The 7811-nt window shown below is 31.8% G+C and overlaps 1 protein-coding gene across 2 annotated transcripts in view; it reads right to left on the reverse strand.

Annotated features, from left to right (window-relative positions):
• Positions 1 to 7358, reverse strand: part of LOC143055624 (solute carrier organic anion transporter family member 5A1-like) — a 44193-nt gene extending 36835 nt beyond the window's left edge. The window contains exon 1 of one of the 2 annotated variants that reach the window (XM_076228788.1): positions 7236 to 7358. The gene's annotated coding sequence lies outside the window, so the exon portion shown is untranslated. Of the gene's footprint in view, positions 1 to 2619; positions 2668 to 7235 lie in introns of those variants that run through there. The other variant, XM_076228789.1, reaches the window with a different exon arrangement.
• Positions 7359 to 7811: the final 453 nt, after the last annotated feature.

Below are 7811 nucleotides of genomic sequence, written 5' to 3' on the forward strand. Positions count from 1 at the left end.
CTATGTTGTGTAAACAATAATTCATCAATTTCCAAAAACAACAACTATAATTAGAGTATAAAAAAAAAATTTACATGTTTACATGTATATGGAAAGCTCTAAGCAATATCTGAACACCAAGTTATGAGCCTGTAATTCAGTGGTTGTCGTTTATTGCTGTGTTACATATTTGTTTTTTGTTCATTAATTTGTAATTTTTTTATCCCCCACTATACAGTTTTCTGTATAAACCTGGTTCTGACTCAAGACACCTTGCAAAGTATTGTAATGAAACCACTGCTATAACAGTTGTGCTATAGGAGCACAGTTTGCATGGTTAGTCACTAGTCCGATGCCCCAGACTAGTAAAATTTCATTCAGACTGGTAAGTTTTCGCAAAACTTTGTTTGCCCCAATATGAAAAATGTCAGAATATTGGTCTTTGGACTAGTTGTTAAAAAAAGTTTTTTGTGCAGACTTGGAGTAACAATCCACTACCTGTACCATAGCTATTACATGTAAGGTGGTTAGATATGTACTAGGTCAAGGGAAGCATTCAATGTATTTATACATTTACATATACATTGTATATAGAGCAAAATGTAGAGTAAGTCCTTCAATACAACTTACAAGCTGTTGATAATGTGTTAAACCATACAACTTCTAAAATATAACAAAGCCATTCTTAATTTAAATTCCAAATGTCCGATGTTAAATGAAGTGAATAGGTCTCACAAAAATCCATGCAATCTGTGTAAGAAATTCTGAATAATCATTTATCCAAAACTCTGTATTGTGCTATATATAGATATAAGAAGATGTGGTATATAAGTTCCAATGAGAGTCAACTCTCCATCCAAATAACAATTAATAAAAGTAAACCATTATAGGTCAAGGTACGGCCTTCAACACAGAGCATTGGCTCACACTGAACAGCAAGCTATAAAGGGCCCCAAAAATTTGTAGTGTAAAACCATTCAAACAGGAAAACCAACTGGCTTATCAGTAATAAATCTATATAAAAACGAGAAACGAGAAACATGTATAAACTACATATATGTCTATTGAACTGAAAGTTCCAGGCCATTCATTAAGAGGCGGTACCCGGTACTTTTACCCTCCTATGCTACTGATAAGTACCGCCTGAATTCAGGAATATTTATATAAGATGTTCATTGAATACATTGTAAAGTACCACCTACAAATAGGAATGTACCGGTCAACATGAAAGATAATGAAACCCCTGTGAAACCCATATTAAACCGATAATTTTCCAATTCTATCATACATACTGATACATATTGTAGTGTGGACCAGTTCAACTATGTTCATTCACTTATAAATATAAATGTGCAAATAATTTTGCAACATCAGAACATTACCCCAGATATTGGACACACATGCCAAGAAATACATTAGAACATATATATACAACAATCCATAGCCTTGACCTCCTGTTAAAAACACCTTGGACTGATGCCTAACAATAAACAATTAATTAATTATCCCTACAATATACAGCAGCCACTTGATAGATGTACAGCTTTAATTAGACACATGCACACAATAATTCATTGGATTACCTTGGCTGCGGGTAATTAACTCCCAATTCTCAAATAAATCTTTTAGATACCCCATATATCTGCCTTCAAATCTCTGATTTTTATACAGGAAATTTCATCTAATTTAGATTAATGTTATCAGGAAATAAACAAGATGTTTTTTTTATTTATAAACTAGCTTCATTATAAAAATAAACTGTATCAGATCTATTTGTAAACATGTAGTGCATTTTTTACATACATGTACCCAGTGAGTGACATCCAATTAGATACAAATGTATATATCTCTCAAATAAAACATTCTTTATTTAATGTCATTATCAGAAGTTCAGCAATACAAATGTGACACTTGGCTAAAAATTTAGCATCATTCTTCACGTTTATTACTGTACATGTGGCGTGGATTCATTAATATTCTTTGGATACCAATTTTTGTGGATTTTGTTGGTACAGGGGAACAAGGACTTCAAAAATTCAACAAATCACAAATTTTATAAAAAAAATAAATATATATACAGACTGAGACTATCAAACAACAAAATTAAATATCCCTGAAAATGCAAGTTTTCTTCAATCAACGAAAATTAGTGACCACGAAAATAAATGAATCCACAGTATGCAATTTGAACAAGAATGTGTCCATAGTACACGGATGCCCCACTCCCACTATCATTTTCTATATTCAGTGGACCGTGAAATTGGGGTCAAAACTTTAATTTGGAATTAAAATTAGAAAGATCATATCATACATTGTCATAGGGAACATGTGTACTAAGTTTCAAGTTGATGTAACTTTTAACTTCATCAAAAACTACCTTGACCAAAAACTTTAACCTGAACTTTGCACTATCATTGTCTATGTTCAGTGGACCATGAAATTGGGGTCAAAACTATAATTTGGCATTAAAATTAGAAAGATCATATCATGGGGAACATGTGTATTGAGTTCGATCGTAGGTGGGGCATAAAAACCAGTAAAATTGAAAACACCATCTTTTAAACTTTGAATAACCTCAACATTATAAAACAAAGAATTACATCACTAAAACAAAACATATGAACTAAAAAGAATCTCTACCTTGCACATGTGCTTTTGTTTTATCTTCTATTCACTGATAATGATGAACAAAGAACAATATTATGATAATATACCTGACAGTTTACATACATGTACTGTATATCATGTATATATAATTTTACTTACTTACTTAATATACATTTTCCAATTATTTTTCAGGTTAATAAATTAGCAAAACCTTTAATCTTTTAATTGTCCTAATTGATCACTGACAACAAGATACATGTACATATGTACTGAGGGCAAAGTGTTGAATCTTCTTATTCAATCTTACAATTTCATTCATTGGTGAAAGTAAACACTCATCAGTCATATAAATAGGTAAACATTCGTACATGTACTGTATATAACTATATAGCTAGCTTCCAAAAATACTCTGCACTAGTTAGGTCAAATAAAAATATATGTGTGGTTCCATTAACCCTACCGTCCCTACTTTTTCGGCTTAAAAATAGCCTACCCTAAAGATTTTATTGTCATTTGTTAAAGTCAGAATGTGGCTCCCATAGAGTCAATGTAAAAAAGATCCCTACCTACCTACCCCAACATTTTTTCAGATGTAACTGGAACCACACATACTTTTTTATTTGGCCTTAGCATAATCTCAACTTTTAAACGGGGATAAGAAAGAAGGACAATTTGAATAGCTGCCTAAACTGACAAATTGCTGGGGGACTACATGTAGCTCAATAGGGAAGGGGGACAACAAAGCATACAATAATTTGAGAAGGAGCATATATTCCTGACCTTGCTAACATTTGTGATTAAATTCATCGATTTCTGAATTGATCCAAAGAACCAAATAATCCCCATGGATGTGAGATTTGCAAAATACTTTTATAACTCAATGCATACCAATATCAGTGACTTACAAATGTACCAATCCTGGTTCCCCTTACCAAAAAATTCAACCAGTAAACTATAAGAAAAAGATTCAAATTCAATAGACTGTTTATGAGGGGACTGGCCCATATAATCTCTAGAAATGAAATTGAGATGTGCCATTTACCGTATGCAATGATGATTAATTGCATATGGCCTGGACCTGCCACCAGTAATTCACTTTAAAATTAACCAAATCATAAACTTATACTTTTTTAAGAGGGGGGCAATACCTTTTTTTTGTTAACCTGTTATGGCCCTTTTCAAGGTGTTGTTAACTGTTATTCGAGCTCAATTTAAGCTGTTAACTGTTTTCAACCCACTTTGTTAACTGTTATCAGCATTTTTGCATTTTTTGTTAACTGTTTTTACTAAAATCGCGGTGTTGTTAACATGTTAATGGACCCCCTATTGCCCCCCTTTTTGAATGCTTATGCTTTCTAAGCAGGATTCAATAACTGAGTAAGCCTAAGTCTTGCCTTCATGACTACATCAAGATGTCAAGAGACCGATGAAATATATTATTAGTTACTTACTTAGTTCTCAGATTTTACCTACTGTCAACATGGTCAAAGAAAATCTTTACTATCAAAGAAAATCAATACTACTTACATGTACATGAAGCTTATAAATAATATGAAATTAATTGACTAGCAAAATAGCCACATTTTCTATTAATTCAATACTAAAACTGCTTTAAAATATATATTCTAAATATATATCCAAACTTACAACTAAACATATGCTCTAGTTATAAAGTATCACTTTTATTATCATCTGCATGCATGTGATCTTTTATCTACTAGTCTCCCTGATAAAGTGAACAGAGAACAAAATACAAACGAAATTATTACACAACAAGAGTTTCTCAACCTTGAATTGTCTATATAGATATCATATGTATATATACTGTTCACTACAAATGTTGTTAGTACACTTGTGTGTACCCATTCTAAGTCCACTAAAATTGAGTTCTCTAAAAGCAGTGGCCTTACGATTTTTACCATTAAACTTTTCAGTTGGTGGATAGGATTTTGTAATTTGTTTTTTACAATAGAAATAATAGTGAGAACCAGCAGATTTTCTTCACAGACTACCATGCATGGGAAAAAGATTTCAAGAAATCTGAAAGTGCATGTTGATTCTATACTTCCTGGCAGAGACATGTGAATCAATTCAAAATTTTAGTAAAAAGATGTATTCAAATTTATGCATATAATTGCATACAGTCATGACAGTGTCAGGCCAAAAATATAAAATATTGTTTGTTTCCCCTCCCACCACTGACCCGGTAGAATCGCAGTGACTCGAAAAATTTTATTGGCCATTCTTGCCCAAATTTTTTTTTTGCTATGTTGGTTTTTGGTGATATCTTTCCGATGCTGTAGTAAACGTGATCAATCTACATTGTCTTCGACTTCGAACAGGTTGGGCACAAGTCAGAAAATGTTGGATACATGAATTCCCTGCTTTCACCTCTTGTGTAAACAAGACCAGTTTAATTGTGTTTTTATTTTTCAATTTATGGCATGAAATTTACAAAAGGGCACGTTTTACGTTATAACTGCATCAGTTGAATTTGTAAATACTTAAAGTATTCTAGGAACAACAAAACATATAAGTCAAGCCTTATTTTTTCTAGAACTCGAAAAAACATGCAAATCTTTTGTTTAGGAATTAATTGACCAAGCTGCATGATCCAGGTGCAACTGAACATAACTGAATTAGGTTCACTGCTATTGAAAATTTTTATTCATTAAATTTTAATTCCCAAGTCATTAACATAAATCTTTTTGTCATCTCATAATTGATGATCAAGGTATGAATTGGTAAACAGGAATTGTTTTGTTGTGAGTTATGCATCAAATTAGACTTGAAATAAGCTTGATTTTTATCTAATTAAACTCTTGCTTTCATTACACAGATTGTTATCATATGAAGGATGTGTGCTTTTGTAGATTTCATACCATAAAATGAATAGGAAATAGGAGGTCCCTGTATACTGTTTAACATCAGAAAACTGGGGTGTACACTGAATACAGGGAATACCCCACTTTTCTTGACTTATCTTACCTATTGAATTTTGTAAAAAATAGAAAAATTATTTCAAGAAATAAAATAAAATAATTTGCCTACCTACCTACCCATACCCTGATAACCATGATAACTTCAGTCGGGGAGGGGAAACACAGATATTTTTAAAGTTGGCCTCATAAAAATATCTTTTCCTTTTAAAATTCTAATTTTTCTAAATTATCCAGAATATTATAAAAAATGTTTATAAATCATGTTTTGGCATGTGATGCGAAAATCTTCCTTTGAATGATAAGAAAATTATAGAGGGTCACCAGCTGCAGTTAGTCAATAGAAATGACAAAATCTAATTTAATAGTTATATAGATAACATTACAAACCAAAGTGACAAGTCCATGTTTAACATTATTTAAATAAAGACATGTTTTGCAAATCATTTTAACACTGACATTTGTAATCATTATTATGCAAGGTCAAATTTATGTAACATCATTTATACGAACTGGTGTACATGTTCATGTGAAACATGCATGGCAGACTTAGAGACTTGTTAAACATTTCCAGTAAAATATAAATTGTGTTTTAATTTTGAAGCCAGCTGACTAATAGCTATAGCAATTCAAATTCACTTTTTTATATTGACTAACTCGCAGTGGTGGATCCAGCCATTTTAAAAAGGGGGGTTCCCAACCCAGAGTAAAGGGGGGGGTTCCAACTATATGCTCTCATTCAAATGCATTGATCGGCCAAAAAAAGGGGGGTTCCAACTCCCGGAACCCCCCCCCCTGGATCCGCCACTGCAGTTGCGTCAGTAATGCTTTTCTTTATTTGAGCTTCTAATCCATTTTGTCTTCAGGAAATAACCAATGACCAATGTCAATCAGTCAATTTGAAGCCAAAAATTTATCAGTGCATCAAAACTTGAGAAGCTGCATAAAAAAAAAAATATTAAAAAAGCTTTCATATTTCATATGTAATTCCAAAACATTAAATTATGAAGATATTTTTATTTAAAGACAAACCAGGTTTTGAAGCATAGTCAAAATATATATGAATGACAAAGTATTTATTTTCTTTGGTGCCTTTCACAGGAATACGTCCAAGCAAAATTTAAATAGCCTTTCAAGATCAGGATTTTATAATTATTTGGACTAGAAGCAGAAAGAATTGTTTGAGATTTTTTAGTCATATAATTTTACAAACCCTGTTTTTTTTCTCCTGTCAGATGTGAATATGGTGAACATCTGTAAGATTTTGTATGATTAAATTTGGTTAAACACATTGGATATATTTTGCAAAATTCCTGAAAAAAGCTAAAATCTAGTACAAATAGATAATGTATTTATTTCCTCATCTACTCATCCAAAAAAAAATCGACCTCTCAAAACCATTTTGTACAATTTTGAATAATTTTATTCAGTAAAATATTTTAAATAATAAAATTTGTACTACTCATAGCAATTTAATTAAAACATTGCACGGTGTCTAAATATCTGAACACGACAATTTAAATGTGCTCTGTTTATATCCAAAAAACGTGCATTGTTTTTAAAATTGAGAATTTAAATACCCGATTCGCTCGAATGCTCACAAATCAAAACATCCAGCACTCTGACAGATATGCACAATACTTCTCTGAACACTTTTAACGATTTAAAATTGCAACCATTCAATCCGTTATATATAAATATTTCTCTTACCTGTTGGAAATGAATGAAGCTGTGATAATATTGTCTTGGGAATGCAACAGATTTTCTCTTTCATCGATAACATGCACTTTTCATGACTTCTAATGAGATTTCTATCGCTGTATCTGATTGGATCGGTGTAATGTCATGTGATGGAAATGGTATTAGAGGTAGAATCGGTCCTTGAGTAGCTCGGCCTGTATTCCTTTTTAATTGCATAGACAGAAAGGTTGAGGACAATTTTGAAAACGCAATTAACGCTGTAAAAAAGAATAGACAGCTCGACGAAAAACAAAACATGTAACGTCACGGTACCCAAATTGCACCGAGTACCCAAATTGTACTTTTATCGAACATTTTTAAAAAGTTTGAGACTAAACAATTTGTATTTGGATTATTTGACATTATAAACGTCTTACGAAATAGTTGAAAATATTCAAATACACACTAAACAATTTAGGTACTCCTCATAATGATATCATGGATGGTTTAGAGCCTACTTGATTCAACCCCATTTTTCTATGACTCAATAAGGATTAAAAATCAAATTGGTGTAATTTTAAAATAAAGAAGGACTACAAAATTAAC

The sequence above is a fragment of the Mytilus galloprovincialis genome, chromosome 12 (assembly GCF_965363235.1).
Source record: "Mytilus galloprovincialis chromosome 12, xbMytGall1.hap1.1, whole genome shotgun sequence".
NCBI classification, from domain to species: Eukaryota; Metazoa; Mollusca; class Bivalvia; order Mytilida; family Mytilidae; genus Mytilus; species Mytilus galloprovincialis.